This window comes from Haemaphysalis longicornis, unplaced genomic scaffold, assembly GCF_048455015.1.
Source record: "Haemaphysalis longicornis isolate Haplotype H1 unplaced genomic scaffold, Haemaphysalis longicornis Haplotype H1 scaffold_12, whole genome shotgun sequence".
Classification (NCBI taxonomy): Eukaryota; Metazoa; Arthropoda; class Arachnida; order Ixodida; family Ixodidae; genus Haemaphysalis; species Haemaphysalis longicornis.
This window is the reverse complement of record NW_027526225.1, coordinates 27,484,063-27,500,745: the sequence shown is the minus strand read 5'-3', so window position 1 is coordinate 27,500,745 and position 16,683 is coordinate 27,484,063. Positions and strand designations below refer to the sequence as shown.

The following is a 16,683-nucleotide window of genomic DNA, read 5'->3' as shown; positions in this document are numbered from 1 at the left end:
TTAGTCAATTCAACGCAAAATACGTTTTTATAGGACATTGGAATAGCGAAAATGTCGCTGCAATTACTTTATTTGGAATCCGTTACGAATGCTGCACTGAAGGAAAATCCGTAATTTTTCTTGTTGTCGAGCGGGAAAGGCAAAACTAACGCAAAATGAGCTGCAGCATTTGTTTTTCATTTCGTTACCCACAGTCCACTGTACCTACAGTACATTTCAGCAATTGTACGACCCGCAGAAAAAATTTCCAGCGCTCCACGCGTAAAGCGTTTCCTGGCCCGGCTGGGTGCGCGCCCGTGCGCGCGGCCAGCCGCCGCTTTCGCTTTCAGTTGTCGTTGACTACAGCGCCGCCGCTATTTTCTGCGCGAAACGAGCACCTCTCCGGGCGGCCGGTCGGGCCACTCTAAAACTTCTAGTTCACTCTACTTGCGCTTTGAAACTCGTACACAACAGGCAAGTAGCTTCGGCTTGACATGGCTTGACCAGTGTTGCTTTTGCCTTGCGCAAACTTAATTCAACTAACATTTTCTGTTACGCGACTTTTATACTCTGTTACCTCCGCAAATAACAAATTACGAGCGGCTATATTTAGCCGGTTGTGTTACAGAGTTTTTTAGTTAAATTAAGTTTGCGCAAGGCAAAAGCAACACTGGTCAAGCCATGTCAAGCCGAAGCCACTTGCCTGTTGTGTACGAGTTTCAAAGCGCAAGTAGACTAGAGCAAGTAGAGTGCCAGCATCGATTTCTTGTATTTGACGAAACCTGCTGCTTTCTCCTCGGCATCTTTTTGCGTCATAAACGAAAGGTAAGATATTTTTTAAGCGCTGGTATCAAGAGGGACGGGTAATCATATACCTGTCCGTGTACTGCAAATGCCGTGCGCTCTCCGTATGTTGGACATAACTTGCTAGGCACATTCTGAATGACAATGTAACTAAAGCACTCAAGGAATCATTTGTTATTCGCAAACATGGGCTAAATTTAAATACGTTGTTCTAGAGCCCCCAAATACACTTTCCTTGAGGCTGTCAGTGGTACGTTCACGTAGCCGCGTCGACGACCGCATTCGCATTGAAGTCGGCGCTAGCTACGACGTGATGTGCGCGGTGGCTACGCTTTTACATTCACTCAAGGTTACCAGAAAGGTTGTAGCGCTTTTTAGAGTGTAAGCTCTTTAAGGGCGTGCGTTATAAATTGGTGTTGAGGTAAACTGTAGTCACGGGGTGACGAAACGTGGAAGAAGCCGTACGATGCGTTCATTCCTGCTAGTATGCTACGACTGTGTTCTCTACTGTGCGGCTCATTCCTGCGAACGCGGCGAAGTAATCGCATTTTGCCGATATGTGCTTGAAGGGCGTAGTAATATATTTACCGTTCTTGCTGTAAACGCTTGTATACATACGAATCCGCTGATAGACAACGCCAAAGCGCGTCGGTGAGGACGCTTCCTTGACATTCAGCGAGGACATTCAGTGGCCATAGAACAACTTTGCGCGATGCAGCTTCGTATGCAGGGTTTTTAAATGCGGGATGGATGTTCGTTCTGCAGTACACAGTGACAGTAGTATTGAAATGTTCCCCACTGGCTCTGCCGAAGTGGGGTAGCTGGTGTTAGACCATATTGAAATATAGGAGGAATTAGCATGACTAATCGGGCTTTGGTTGCACGAAGTTACCTCCCTCCACAAGTTGCCAGCCACATCTTGTCTATGTATCATGTACAGTGAAATCTCGTTGATACGTTTTTCAGGGGAACCGGGAAATAAAAAGCATTATGTGAAAATCGTATTATCCAAAGAGTTTGTTAAAAAAAAGGAGAAAAATCTAGCTGCATTCTCCGTCAGCAACTCAATTTTATTGAGCAACAGTGGAGTAGTTGGTAAATTTGTGCTGCACTTTCTTTTCGAAGTCTGGGAGAAAATTCTCCGGAAATGTAAAAATAAAAAAAAAGCTGCTGGTATTTTTCACTTGGGCGGACGCTGTTCTGTATGACACTTCACGTTGTGCCTTGAATTGGTGAAGCCAGCCACCACACGCTTTGGAGTCCTCAATGCCCAAGGAGAGCGCAGTGTTGTCAACTTTTTCGCGTAGTACTGACCTATCGGCGTTCATCCTGCCGCTCCAACTTCCTCCCACCATGTCAGCAGGATGTCTTCCATTTGGTCATGCTTCGCACCTTGTGCTTGTTTCGCATCAGGGCCTTGCAGATTCTTTTGAAGTTCCTCTTGCTGACCGGCAATAGTGTTGAGCATTGACACTGGCAAACCGAGCTTGTGTGCCAAATCCACGCATTTCCTCTTCGGGTTTTCTTCCAATTTCTGTACAATTTCCACTTTTTCTTTTTATACTGAGTGCCTTCCGTTTCCTCTACATTGCCACAAGCTGGCAGCACACCCCGCACAGCAACAAGGCAGCCTAAGGAGAACAAGACTAGTCAAATAGAACAAGAACAAAAATAGCCTCATAAGCAACACCACCGAACACAGGAACAGCGCAGAAAGAGAACAAAGAACGGAGCAGGAAGCACAGAGCATGGCGAGAAGTTGGGGAGGGAAGTCGTCGACTGCCAAGAGCATTGGAACCTTCTTCTTCGATTATGATAAAAGTGAGAAACTCTATGATTATGATATGTTTCACTAGATGGCACACTGCCTCGCCTCACATATCATCCTCATTGAACAGAGCGCCCACGCCCGGCAGCAGTGTTTTTGTCGCAGAACCGGCGCTGCCATGCAGGTCATGGGTTGTTGACATGGGGTTTGAGCTAGTATACCGAAGAATAAATGTAAGGTTTCTAAAAATGGTCAAGGTTCACTTTCGTGGTCGTGCTATCCAATTTTTAGCAAAAATGTGATCGTATCAAATGCACGAAAATGCATTATTTCTAAGGGATTTTGGCTTGGAATGAAAAGAAAAACGTATTATGCAGAATTGTATCAATGAGATCCCACTGTATAAGGCCTTTCTTCATAATTGTAAAGTTTGCATAATCCATCTAGAAGCACTACGTCCCATCTTTTTCTCTGACCAACACGACTGGAGACACCCGCAGACTGGAAAATGGTTCAACTGTATCCTTACTGAGCATTTTTTTTTTTACCTTTTGGATGACGAGTCGTTCAGCAAGTGATACGCAATAGGGCCACCTGTACACTAGTGAAGCATCGTTGGTGTTGATATGATGTGTGACTGCAGAAGTTTGGGTTGGTGAATGGTTGTCCAAGTCGAAGATGTCCTTGCAGGAATCCAGAAGACGAGGGAGATCGGTGGTATGATCCGGTGGGAGGTCTGAAGCAGCCACTGCCTTGATTGATGGTGCTTGATGGGACGCCTGCACTGCAGGAGGTAAATCTGCAGGGGTGCTAGCATTCATGGCAGAAAGGGCACAGCATTGCAAGCGAAATCCCCTTGGGAAGGACTTGAGGTGTGAAACTGAAGTTGAAAAACTGAAAGGGAAGGCAGGTTTGGTTCTCTACCACAGTAATGATGATATGTGGCAGAGTGACGTTTCACAGAAGCAGCGCATCTGTAATAGGGAAGACCATATAATAACTTGCAAAAGAAAAGCGAACACTGACCAAGAATAAAACTATATTGACGTTTCGGAACCACATACAGGTTCCTTGTTCACTACGTAAGACAAGCCATCATCATCAATTATATAGGCAGCACATGACGTAGAGAGCATGCGTAGACAGGAGGCAAAGTCCCATCCGTCCGGTTCATTGCGGCTGGCGTTGATTGGATAAAAAGTGACTCTAGCAGACGCCAAGATGATGTGTTCTTTTCCTTAGCTAAAATTGCGGTGTTCTCCCAGTCAATCTTGTGGGAATGATTGTGCGCGTGCTCCGCAATGGCAATGGCATTCGTCATGTGATTATGATTTCTTACATCACGTTGGTGCTCTTTCAGTCGTCGCGGAGCTCGCTGGTCGGTACATGGGCAATGCGCATGTCGTATTTTGAAAAGACGTGCGACAATGCTTCGCTTATTCCTGGGACGTAGGGGATGGCTGCACGTGCTCGTAATGTCCTGTTGTTGGCCATTCTTTGCTGTAGTACCTTATTCTTGGTTCGGCAAATAAGTCGCTTAGGATAGCCATTGGCGATTAGTTCGCGGCGAATCGTTCTTAATTCACGTTTCAGTGCACTGTCATCTGAGCAGATGCGTACGGCGCGCTTTATCAAGGACGACACAACGGATGTCTTGTGGCCGAGAGGGTGGCAAGATTCAAAACTGGGGTAACAACCCGTGTGTGTGGGCTTCCTGTACACTGAGAAGGAGAGAGCGCCCGCATCGCGGTGAACAAGAACATCCAAAAAAGGGAAGCATGTTCTCTTGCTCGAACTCCACGGTGAACTGTATATCCACATTCTGGGCGTTGAGGCTGTCCAGAAGACATGGGACATCTTGCTTTTTTAAAATACAAAAACAGTCGTCGACATAGCGGCAGAAAAACCTCAGTGCCGGTGTGAAGGTTGCCAATACCTTCCCCTCTAAAGCCTCCATAACTAGATTGGCCGTAGTAACTGATATGGACGCACCCATCGCCGTGCCATGGGTCTGCTGATAGGGGCTTCCCCCGTAAGAAAAATAAATGTTGCTCAGACAAAACATAAGCAACTCACATAGCTCGGGGACGTCAAAGGGAGTGCGATCGGGAAGACTAATGTCCGCGTTTAGTGCTTCTTCGCACATGGCTACTGCCAGATCCACTGGGACACTAGTGAAAAGAGACTTGACGTCGTCTTCAGTTAGAGTTACGTCCTTAAGCTTCGAAACAAAAGAGGACGAGTTTCCGACGTGCGTGGGCGTCTTACCGGCTAGAGGGCTCAACACTTGGTGAAGGTAGCCTGATAGTCGGTAGAGCGGTGACCTCGAGAAGTCGACGATAGGCCAAAGAGGAACGCCAGGCTTGTGGATTTTAGGCAGGCCGTAGATTTCCGGGGCTGAACCGTTCATGCACAGTAACCTGTAGTAGAGGCCCTTGTGGTGCGGAAGGACTAGCTTGAAAAGCCTGGTTAGCAGTTCTTGAAGCTTCGACTGTAACCTGCTAGTTGGGTCACGGGCTAGAGGAGCGTATGTCTGCTGGTCTTCGAGAAGGGCTAACATCTTCGTGTGGTAGTCACTGCTATCTAGCAAGACCGTGGCATTGCCTTTGTCAGCAGGAAGGATTGCGATACTGCTGTTATTCCGCAGGCTCCTGATGGCTTGCCTCTCCGCTACCGATAAATGCAGTCTTGCACAATGTCTTCGCAATCCAGAGAGCACACCAATAGCACGGGTGCGCGCTTCTTGCCGTACGTCAGAGGGAAGCTGGCCGACCACGCGTTCGACCGCACAAATCACCTTTCCTGGCTCCGGGGGTGCTTCCGTGTCAAAATTCACACCACGGGACAAAACCTTAGCCTCCTCTTCGTTCGGTGTGTACGGAGATAGGTTGATGACCTCTTGGGTGCATTGTGGCACGTCCGGCCGGAATGCTTGCAGTTTCCTCTCTTGCGACGTTCTATGACGGCCTTCTGCCATGCTAGCAGTGAAGTTTGTGTGCAGCTGCACATCTGGGAAGTCCTCAGGAATAAGATACTCAAGTTGCCGGCGTGCAAAGAAGGTTTGCTTCTCCAAAGCTCGTAGCTTCTGGCGGCACTCAAGGATATGTGCTTGTAGTAGCTTCCGCTCGGCTTGTCGAACAATCTGGTGAGAAATAACTGTGAGAAACGGGTGGGCTTTATCACAGGGGCATGTATGTTACAGCATTTGACAGCAAATGGACATAATCTGTGGAACGAGAACGGTGCTTTTGAGCATTTTTGGCAGAAGGAAATTCAAAAGAGAGAAGTCCCGCAGAACAGTCAATGAGAGCGGTTCGAAAAAAAATTGACGTTGAGGATAATGTCATGGGGGCATTTTTCAAGGACGGTGAAGAGAACGACACTATCGTGGTCGGCAATCCATATTCAGGCGGTACGCATTCCGGCAATTGAAGGTGTGCTCTCATTGGCAACTCGAACAGATGTTTGCATGGGTGGCGTCAGAACTTTGCGGAGATGCCAGCGGAGGGTTAAGCTCATTACAGAGATTTGAGCATTTGTGTCAGTTTGAGCCTGGGCTGCAACACCATCAACAGTAACGTCTAGTAAATTGGGCTTAGACTCCTTGGTTAATAGAGGATCTGTCGTCCAGGTCACAGATGGAGTATTACCTCCTTGAGCTGCATTGATTAGTCTTGTGGTGAGGCGAAGGCTTAGCGTGGCAATGTCGAAAGCTGTAGCGGGCCACATGCCCACCGTGACAGCAGTGGAAGCATATTGGCTTGTTTTCAGGAGTACTCCACTCTTCGGAATTTTGTGTCTGAAAATGGCGTGGGGCATATTGGTGGGGACCAGTTAAGACACGAGGAACAGTGAAAGCGTTTTTCGGGTGAGCTACAGAGCAAATGCGTGGAATGGTGTGGCTTGCGAGCTCTTGCTGTATATCGCATGGATTAGGGAGATGGAAGGTGACGTTCATTCACGGGTCGGGGCTAGTAGGCCAGCCATAGCCGTAGCCTCCAGCTCACGGCGTACTATTTTCATTAAGTCGTCGAACAAAGAAGGGCAAATTCCAGTGGAGTGGTATACTCGTAATAGGATGTGGGAGCCGTGTTAGGCAGTCGAGTGAACTGTGGGGCAATGCAGTGAGCTTTCGCTTGTTTCTTTCTTACTTTATTTGGTACCCACAGCGCCTGTTGGCATTACAGTGGGGGGAATAACAAAAAGAAATGCATCAACTAGTTACGTTGATAACCAAAGAAACATTTACCAGAGGCTGCGAAGCCCTTTTCAAGATGTTTAAACGGTCTGCACTCTGTAATGATGCCGTCTGTGCTGGTGCAGTCCTTATAAACAAGCAGGTTGAAAGTGCCATCAGCAATTCCTTTCTGCACATGGCCTACTTTGCCAGTTTCTGACGTGTCGGCATCTATCTTGTGACACAGAGCAACACCATCCTGAATATAGGCGACGGATGACTCCATCGAGGTTTTGGCATGGGACTTAGCATCAACTATTGTAGGATGGTGTGACAGTGTCTTTGTGCAGAGATCTGGAATCTGTAGACGTTCCAAAGTTCCTCACCTTGTTAGTGACATTTTCTTGGCTCATGTTGACCGTGTATTGGAACGTGACTTGGAGGGTTTGGCAAATAAAATTTTCATGTATGTTGACGATTACCTAGTACTTTGTGGAAACTATGACCCTACAAGAAAAGTGGTGACATTTTAAAAGCATTCAAACGTCACGCATTTAGGCTGACCTTTATCTCCAAGGCGCTAAACGAAAGAACAATCCAGTTTTTGGACCTGTTATTAAAATTTGGGCAGAATCATGTATGTTGGCTCTATAGCCCGCGATCGAAGAAGCCTTTACTGAAGTCTTCATCAGCACGTTCTAGGATTGCAAAATATGGGATTATTGTCAACTGCCTCAGGTCAGCCATCTTGTTTTGTTTTCAGTCTTGTTTTCACCTAATTGAGTCTAGCTCTGGTGAACAGTTAGTTGGACCCAAAAGTGCTGGCTACGGTGACGGAGTCATTGGGTCGGCCTGTCTTCAGTTGTTGGATTTGGTGAAGAAAACTTGTCTCCTGCTTGTGATGTTGTGAAGGAAAAGATAGTTGTAATCTCGTACCTGCACGATGTATCTCACCGCTTGAAAGAAGTGGGGTGCAGATATAACATCAATGTGGTGTTTTCAGCCAAAATTAAGTTAAACTGCTGCTGTCCCGCCATCGAAAAGAATATTAGTAATAAGGGCCGAGCAAACAGCTGTGGTGTGAAACATGAGAAACAGGTTGTTCCTTCTAGATTAAACGTGGTTTATTGCATTCCTTTCAATTGTGGTCGCTTTGATGTTGGCCAGTTCACTGAGTGCCTTCTGGCCCTCTTCCCACCCATTGCAAAGATTGTGGTTGTATGCTTTTCCTTCATGATACAACGGTACTGTTCTCGCACGATGAACAAAAGGTGAGGGAAGTATAGTGGAAGCACATAAAATTCGAAAAATGTCTGACTCGTGTGTTAGCGCTTGTCTTTAGCACTTTTAGATGCAGAATTGGCGTATCTTGAAGAGAGCGGTACTTGAGAGCGTTTGTCTCTCAACGAACAAAAATTCAGTTTTGGTTCGTTGGTTGTCCACTGTTATCCTCCTTTTTGTCCCGTTATTTGTGCGCTGCGAAGATGAATCTGCACCAACTAGCCCGGTTTTCTACGCTACTTCAGTCCACAACCACTATCAATGATGTTACGTGGCGCGGAGAAATTACAGGTTGTTTACAAACAAGTCGACAGCATTGGCTCAATGGTAAAGCGGTGCCGGAGTCGCGAACTGATCAACTTTGGTAACGTCATTTTTCGCTCGCGAGTCATTTAATTTGCATTCGTTCTCGTCGTCCAATGAGGATTACTGCACGACAGCACCTAGACGGCACGTTCAAAGCATCGAACAGATGGGTATTTCAGATACTTGGCTCCTAACATGGTAATATTAAGGCGAAGCAGCAAGTACAAGGCGTGCAAGGCAGCAGCCTGACTTCTTCTGGCCATCGTTGTCGGTCTAAAGGAGCAACTAAGTATACTTGTGCATGAAGGATATGCTATCTAGGCATTGACGATTTACAAAGTGACACTGTGTTTATTCAAAGAGGTCGTTCTTTAGCGCGTGTTGTTATAAGGTCTTTCCCACTTCTCTTGTTTTTAATAAAGTGCTGTTTTGCCGCTTTGCGCTGAAATCCGTTTTCAACTCTTGAGGATTTGTGCCTAGTCAAGTAATGGCTCCAACTTGTGCCTGAGCAGCAGCCGCAGTTCCTAAAGCATTGTGCAGCTGAGCCCAAGGACTTTTTCTTTTCCTTTTTTTTAGTGAAGGCAAAAAGAAAAAAATCGAAAACGCCCGTGTGTGGAGATTTCAGTGCGTGTCAAGATACCCAAATGTCAGGATTAACGTGAATCGAACCTAGCACTGTGTCACGCTTCATAGCCCAAGAGTGGCCTCGGCAACTACAACCCCCGAAATAGAATCTTTTTCCACTTTGTTTTTGCAGCAGTGGTGCGATGAGTTGGGCTCAGCCTAGTGCCCCCTCATATAATTCCTGACTGATAAACCGACCCAGTTGTCCTGTATGGCCATTGTGTGACAGCTGTTCTGTCAGATACACTGTAAGCACCTGCTTAGCTATTGGGAAAGGCAGTGCAGTTTGTTAACGAGATCAGAGATCAAAGCAGTCTAGCTCAGAACTTTAATCCTACTAGTGTAAGCCATGATTTGGCCTTGTACAAATTCTCAAAAAAGTCAAAAATACCATTTGGTGTGAAGGGACTAAAGCAGGTTTTAGACACAAGACTGCATCAGCAAAGGATCTCTGGTGTCACGTAGAAAAAAAATTCAGAATCAGCAGTTAGAATAGTTCAAAAGCTGGCTAAACTAACTTTTGTGTACATATTAATGTAGCCCTATATGGGACAAAATACACCATCAATTGTGAATTTAGATTCACCTGACGTTTGTGGTGTGGTTGTAAAAGGAAGCGTTTATTTGTTTCTTTTGGTGTTGCAGGTGCTGACTGAGAAATTGTGGAAAGTTTTGAGCCAAGATGTTCCTGGCCTAAACCGTGATGGGCACGTAAAATATTGTATGTATATTTGAGGTTATAAAGCATTTAATAAAGAATTTTCGAGCTTTGGGACTTGGTTTCTGCTGTTTCATATGCCCATACATTGCAACATGTAATCGATATTCAAATCTGTAGTTTTATTAAAAAATTGTTTTCAGCAGACAGATTTACTATTCACTACGTCACTTTTTCATGATCAATTCATTAGCATGTGTTCCGGTTTTTTTTTTTTAGCAATTGATGCAGAACTAGCACACATACTAGGTAAATAATTATAAGGCTTAATGTTATGTTTCAGTTTTTCAGTCAATTTGAGAACCTGTATTTGCTGTAAACTTAAGTGCTTTCGTGATCACATGCCTTAAGCATGCTCCAGCGTAAGAATACTGGATACCAAAGCCCCTTGTAGCTTGTTTTGGTCAGTGTGTGTGGACAAACGTAAGTCATCAGTGGAGGCTTCATAGTCCAACTCGCAAATAAATGTGGGTGCTAGCACCATTGGGGCTTGCAAGCAAAAAAGAAAAAGACCCGTGAACACACGATCGCGAAGAGGAGCCGGTGCAAATAGGTAGTCCTGCGTGTCTAAATCTAAGAGGCGAAGATCAGAGCAGGAGTATTTCACAGTTTTAATTGTGCCTGGGCAAAACTTTAGTGCCAACTGCCGTTTCGTCTGGGCGGAGCGCTAGATATACGATAAAGAAAAAAACAAAACAAGCAACCCGGTTGTTTGTGCGACCGCATAAAAAGCAGCAGGGCAGAAAGTGCAACCATCGTGACAAGGTTGAAAGCAATCGTCAGAAAATCTGAGTACCAAAATGTTCGAGGTGGGCTACAAGTGATTATACTTATCGCGTATTCCCAGCGTGACTTAGACCCAACTTTATGGGGCATTAAGCTAAATTTCTATTTGTCACACTCCAGGAATTCATTAATAATAAAGGTTGACTTTCACAGCGGCGGCCGATCACAGGGTGAACTGTGGATGCACGCTTGCGTAGCAACCGTTCACGCGACGATTTGTGAATGCTACACTGCGATTGCAAAACAGCACGGATTACAAAGTATTTAGGTAATGTTACCTAGAACACTGTTGCAGCGTAAAACTTAATCAAACGACCCGGTTGAAGCACTTCGAAATGCACAGCGGTGGGTATCACAAGCGGACGCGAAATCCAACACAGACACAGTTGAAGCACTTCTAACTTCGTTAAAATATACAGAACTAGGAGTGTGGTTGAATAACAGCGCAGCCGTCCCAGAAGGCGAAATCCAACGCGCGAATGAAACACTTGCCGCTTCACACGGAGGAAAGAAATGGGTATTCACTGCCGGCCGGCCGCCGGGCCAAGAGCGGGGAGTGTGTGCGCCGGCAGAACAGCCCCGCAACCCTTCGCCTTTCCCTCTCGCACTCCTCCTTTTCTCCCTTTCGTGGGTGATGCATCGCCGAAACCGGAATACGCGTCGGCGTGGGGAGCAGTGCAGCGGACGGCGCTTCGCTGTGCTGCATTCGTAGGTATGGGCGCTTTCAGCCAATTTTAAGGGCTCATTTTAAGGGCCAATTTTAAGGGCTCAGGAGAGAACGACACCGACGTTCTCTCCTTTGTCCCGTCTTTTAGCGCAAAGTTTTTTTTTTTAATTATGTATACGTGAACCAACTAGCGCAACAATCTACGCAACTCCAATGATTAGCACACTCAGGTTTTGCGTATCCGTATGGAACGCCCTTCAGGACTGCGGACAACATTGCACCGTTAGACACTGACTAACATTGCCGGTCATGTGACGGCAGTGAAACAGACTGTCTGTGCTGGCTATTGAAGATAGCGAACAATTCTGAAAGGTTTGACTTTTTTTTTTTTTTTCTAAACTCTAGATCTATGCAGTCTTACCGCAAGAACTTCAGTTTTCGGACAAACTTTCAGCCATCTTCACCGCTACACCTAGTAGGGAGAGTGTAACATCCTCCCGTGCCGTCCCACCACCTTGTACACCCCTTTCCTTCGAAATTGCGAAATGTCGGCACCGCCCAAGCCCCGAAACAAAACCTATAAATCAGCCCCTCAAAACGCTTGTACGCCTGGACTGCATTGAAAGCCATGGAGGCGAGTAGCATCTTTATTGCTTGAGCCATTTCAACAGACTTCATCGCACATGTCATCTCGCAATTTGCCCAGAAATACCCGAGGCGTCTGCAGCTGCTATTCAAGGAAGATTGACGGAGTGCAGTTCTATGTATGTGAATGTATTGTACTGTGTGCTGGTGATCAGTTGCTGCGAGTTGAGAACCCTCACGCAGCGAGACTGGCCACTCTTCTTTACAAAGTGACAGTAACTTTTCGCATTTTTTGTTAACTTTATTTCTTTGTGCGGTAATAAAATCCAATGTATATCCTCCAAGTCTGGTTCTAATTCGCTGTTTGTACTTTTTGTAACCACAAATAGCGCCTTTTTGGTGCTATCCAACCGTACCCCCCCCCCCCCCCCCCCCCCACCCCGCTAATGGATGCCCCCCCTTGCAAAAAGTTCTGCGGACGCCCTTGCCGGTATTTCGACTAAGTTATCCAACAAAGAAGCGTTTTTGTGTATACCACCGCCGTACACTGCCGTGGATATATAAGTGATTGATTGTAGGGTTTAACGCGCCGACGCAACGCAGGCGATGAGGCGCGCCATTGTGGAGGGCTCCGGGTTAATTTTTACCACTTGGAGATCTTTAATATGCGCCGAAATCACGTACACACAGGCGTTTTTGCTTTTCACCTCCATCAGAAAAGCGGGCGGCACGGCCCGGAATCGAACCCGCGACCTCGTGGATATATAAGAGCGTGAAAATATTTGTGTTGTAGTAGGGTGCTTCATAATTTTTTTTGAGGCGCTTTGGAGCCATCCTCACTTATCTTTGCTTGGGAGTCAAATACAGTATTCCCTCGTTATAACGAGATCGCTTTATTCGAAATATCGCTTTATTCGAAATTTCTTCTGGTCCCAACCCAAACGCATGCTTTTTAGGCCGCATTACTCGAAGCGCTCGAAGAGCCTGACCCGCATAGAAAGAAGTGCCGAGCGGAGGCGTCGCCCATTGGCGGCGACCCATCGGCTAGTCAGGCGGTCAACATGGCCGGTCAACGCAAGCTGGTCTTTCCCCGCGATTTTCTGGAGCCAGTTCATGCTCGATTTGCGTCATCCGACTTTAGACAAACGATACAACTGCGTGGTACGGTCCTTAAATTTTGTTCCTAGACATTGGTCAGTGGCGTGGGCGCGACGGCGTGCGAACACCGACACTCGAACCGTAGAATTAGCAGTGTCGTTGACAAGGGAACGCCGAAAAGCGCTTGTTTTGCAAACTTTTGTTTTTGCCCAGTGATCATGCTAAGCCTCTGGTGCGAAAACCGTCAGTTTTCGTGATTGCGCTGTGTACCCAGAGTGAGCGGGTAATCGTTTTTTGAGCGCAACAAGCACAACTCTAGCCACGGCATTTGCGGTGGTTTCCAGCGCGAAATTCGCATATCATTCCGTGACGCCCGCACGCCTCCCTATAAATTGGCCACAGCCACTGCCACTTTTATGGGCGCCGACCACGGCCTCATTCATTGCTGGTCAAATCGGAGATGGGGTTGCTCGTGCCCGACAAAAACTTGAAACAGCCAAAACTGACTTCCCTTTTTGCAACCGAATAAAGTTGTTCTTCTCTGAATACATTGTGTTTTGGTTCCTTGCAGTTGTGGCGCAGTTAAAGCTCAATTGCTTAAGCTCTTCTCGAGTGGTTGCTTATATCGAAATACCGCTTATAACGAAATTTTCCGCCGTCCTGCTGACTTCGTTATAACGAGGAATTACTGTATACACTTTGAAGCTTGAACGGAATCTGACCAATTCGCATCGTTCATTAATTAGGCCCAATCGCACGTCGAACGCTGCCTCCGGAAAACACTTGTCGCTTCCTTTGTTTCGTTGAGCCACGGCCCGCCGCGGCTGGCGCGGTACAGCGTGCAGTCGCGGGGTCGGAAAAAGCGTGCTTGCTGGGCGAAACGAGAAGGCAAAGGCTGATCCTCAGTTGGCAATATCTGTTAAATGTAAATGCCGAATAAAAGTAACAAGAATGTACGCACGCATATGATGTTTTTGGCACTTTCAATCAACAGGCAGAAACTGTGGTACTATAGCTTCTATTTTGCGCGCCTGTAATTTTTGTGAATTCCACGATTTGGAAAATTCGCTAACTTGAAGAGTGCGGGAAACTTTTTCACTAGAACCAGGCTGCCAAACAGTAACTGCGCTTGCACTCTTCATTACACAGGGTTTTCTTTTTTTCTTTTTTGATCGCCCGCATACTCGGAGTGAATCGGGAGACGCACGCATGGAAAGCAACAAGGGAGAACATCTGTGTTATGTCCAATCATTTTACTTGCGGCTGTTTGAAATTAAAAAAGATCAGCTCTTAAGGCTTATTTATTTCAATGACCATATGCCTTGCTTTAACATCCCCCCTCCCTAGGGGAAGTAGGAGGGCTCGGCCAGAAGTATTTAGGAACGGGTTTTTTGGTAAAGCCTTTCAGTACAGCTTTTTTTTTTTTTTTTTTTTCGAGTCAGCCAGGACGGGTACATGCAGACCACCTTCAATACATGACGTTCGGGGATAACCACGTAGTTTTCACAGTTAGCACAAACACTGCGTGTGGCGCCGCCGGGCTCTCCTGGAACGAATCTCACTGTCTCAACAATGCGCGAAATAATGGTACCAGCGGTGGTAGCGAAACGGCTACTCTCGTTGCTGCGGTTTCATCCTTCGGTCTCACTCGCGAAGGTAAGCGTCCGCAAATAGCCTAGGCTTTTTAGCCCGATTCGCGAAAAATTGTGGCCGTCGAAATTAAAAGGACCTATAGTAGTTCTATCGCAGCTTCAATTGTGAGCTGATGTACCCCGAGCCGCTGGATTTCACCGCTCTAACTGGCCGTAAAACCCCGATGCGCGCCCGGTCTCCGCGGCAGTAGCGCGCGGCACATGCCGGCCGGCGGCCGCTCTCGCTCCCGCCGCTCGGGCCATAGAGTTTCTCTCTATGGCTCGGGCGCTCCGATTGCTGGCAGCGCCCTCTGCGCAGCGCTGTGCGTGCATCAGCGGCGCGGACACGCCTCCCCATAGAGTTAATACTACCAGAGTCCTTCAATGCTTTTACTGGTCACGAAACTGCTCCGTAACTCAATGGGAGAGCTTCATATGCTGCATTTGGCCGCCGCGTGGTGGCGCCACCCTCTCACTGAGGTCACTCCTCGGGCGGCGTTGCGCTGGCTCGAACGGCGGAGCCGCGGCGAGTTGTGTTTGTTTTCTGCAGGAATAAAATGTAACGTGCATATCGCGCTCTTGTGATGCGACTTAAGTAGAGCAACGACGATGGCGAACATGTGTTGCGTCCCGGGATGTCGTTCCTTGTACAACGATACTACAGAAAATGTTTCCTTGTTCTGTTGACCGAGCGACGGGCAGCTGTGTGAGAAATGGAGGGGCGCCATTACAAGGCAGCAACGTGAGATTTCAGCTTCGATTTATATAAGTGTGCGACAGTGTGTGGAAATGCACTGTGTGTGAGAATGGAAAAAGCAATGTACCCTTTTGAGAGCATCGTGGACCTAGAATTGTACAAGTTTAACTTAAAGCCGGATTTTTGTCATATCAGTCAGGTTGTAGCGGTGCTTCATTACCTGTTTGCAAATTTGTATTACCTTGCGCTCAGGCTCGCATGTAAAAAAAGCTTTGGGACGTCCTTGTGCTTTTGCTTTTTATATTTCCGCGAGTTATCCCTTAGGGTTCGTTTTGTTTGTTTTGTAACCGCGCGTGGCCGATGCCGGTTTCTTATCTGGCGTTTCAACCGGAGCGCCCGTTTGCTCTTTTTGTCGTACGTCCCGTTGGGAAATATTGTTTGATATGTAAAGGGTGCCACCTTGTCGCTAACTTGATTTTTTGTTTCTTCGACAATGTTCTCGATCCTAGTTCCATGGATCTGAAATTAATAACGCTCCAAGAGTAATGCATGCATAGCAAATGCCGCGCAACTCACTTTATCGACGTTCATCTGTTCATCGCTAGCTCGCTGCGTTCAGAAAAGCTTTGCGTCGTTCTTGGCTACGAGGCAATATTCTGTTTCCTCCGTGTGCTGCACATCGCAGTGCGAAAAAAATTTTTGTACGCTGGACCACGCTCCTTTGTCTCCCTTCGTAACATTGAAATTTTTTAATTTTTTGTTGCGTGTGATAAAATCAGTTTCATTGTTCATTTTTCCCTTCCTGTTTTTGCAAGGATTGCAAAGCGTGGAAGCAGAAAGACACATGGTGCAACGTATATCTCTTCGTGTTTTGGTCCTTCGCGTTTCTGCAGCGTTTCTAGATGTTCTCAAGTATGTACCCACTCATCGAAACGACAATACTATTGGGCTATCTCTTTTAGCGTTCTGTGCATTTCAGAGCAATCAACGGATTCATTAAGCGTACTCTGAACGACGCGTACTTGGTTTCTTTCAGTTTTTTATTGTATTATCGATAGGCCCACAGCAGTCCGTGACTACACAGCTACCGTATGTGTGGTATCTACAACTTTGCTTTAAGAAAAGAAGCAATATAGATTTAAAATCCGTAAACACGACGGCGCAGCGCCTGTGCAAGAGCACACAGAAGCCGTTGCTGTTCGCGGCCGAAGTCTACGGTAACTTACTTCGAAAAATAAAACCCATTGAAGGAAGGTGATAAACACAATAACTGGACTATTCATCGCTAACTACTACGAAAAAAATCAGCGCGCAGACACCACTTAATCAGCGCGCAGACACCAAAAGCAGCGAGCGTTTGCACGCCAAGAGCTGGCCAATACGCCGCACGCGCGGCGGCTGGATGACCTTCGTGCGGCGGTGGCGCCTGTAGTGGCGCGCGCATGGAGTTTCGTGACCAGTAAAGCATTGAAGGACTCTGATACTGCTGATACTACTGACTCGCCTTCCCATAGAGAAGGCGCGCGGACGGCAGACTAGCTCATATTCTAGGGACCATAGTA

At 46.9% G+C, this 16,683-nt stretch overlaps 1 long non-coding RNA gene across 1 annotated transcript; it reads left to right on the top strand.

The window, feature by feature from the left end:
• Nucleotides 1-695: 695 nt before the first annotated feature.
• On the top strand, nt 696-10,018 carry LOC144162519 (uncharacterized). Its single transcript, XR_013320686.1, has 3 exons — nt 696-804; nt 3,242-3,344; nt 9,585-10,018. It is a non-coding gene; the product is annotated as an uncharacterized LOC144162519 (long non-coding RNA).
• The last annotated feature ends 6,665 nt before the right edge of the window (nt 10,019-16,683 follow it).